The sequence below is a fragment of the Aplysia californica genome, unplaced genomic scaffold (genome assembly GCF_000002075.1).
Source record: "Aplysia californica isolate F4 #8 unplaced genomic scaffold, AplCal3.0 scaffold01081, whole genome shotgun sequence".
Taxonomy (NCBI): domain Eukaryota; kingdom Metazoa; phylum Mollusca; class Gastropoda; order Aplysiida; family Aplysiidae; genus Aplysia; species Aplysia californica.
The window spans coordinates 13,290-14,286 of NW_004798351.1; positions in this window are offsets into that span (position 1 = coordinate 13,290).

Genomic DNA, 997 nt, shown 5'->3' on the forward strand with positions numbered 1-997 from the left:
GAGGGGGGGGGGAGAAACATAATATCACATTTTACGAAGTCTGAGACTTACTATTTTGGTTGTCTGAAAATTGATTTGGCGAAGTCACAGCACATCTAAAGTGGTGAACGTTCCGTCATTTTTCGCATATAACGTGAATTTTATAGATAGTCTATTACAATAATTACATCCTCTAATTTAACCTTTGACGTCATTTTCTCGATGCCGCAACCCTAAAATATCGCTCCTATCAGGAAACAGAACGCTCGATTAATATCTTCGTATGTCTCTCCCTTTCATGCTCTCCCCCTTTTTTCTGTCTATCACCCTCCCCCTTCCCTGCCCCCTCTCTCTGTCTGTTTCTCTCTGGCTTTCTCTTTCTCTTTCTCTCTCTTACTCTCGCTGCTTCTTTCTAGCTTTCTATATATCTCTCCCATCTCCCCCTTCTCTCGATCTCACAGTTTCCTTTCTGTCTTCATCTTTGTGTTTGTCTCTCTCACACACTCTACTCTTTATAGTTTTCTATATACCTCCCCCACTCTCCTCCTCCACTCTCTCTCTCTTTCTTTCTCTCGCTCTCTCTCTCTCTACCCCCCTCTCTCCCTGACTGAAAGTGGGTTGTCTTTGGTAATTCAAAAACCTACAAAAGGAATCTGACATTTCAAAAATTTGCCTTTCATTATTACTGGTGGTATAGTTTTGTCATCGATCTCATCATGGTGAGTCATTATAGCTTTGGTTATACAATGAAGGAAAGGCTGTGATGTTTTAGCAGTGTAGCAAGAGGCTGATGTGACAAATGATGTTAAGAAATCGGTTCAAAAGTATGCTCTGGTACAGTATTTCCATACTCAGGGTTCCTAATCCATCATGGAGACTGTTGAGTGCATGGTTGGTGAACAGGACAGTATTCGATATATAATAATATATCGTAAATTGACACATTTTTAGGTCAAAAGCCTCAACACTCGAGAAATATACCTTGCACCTTTTGGACAAAACCTTTTTTCTATAACAC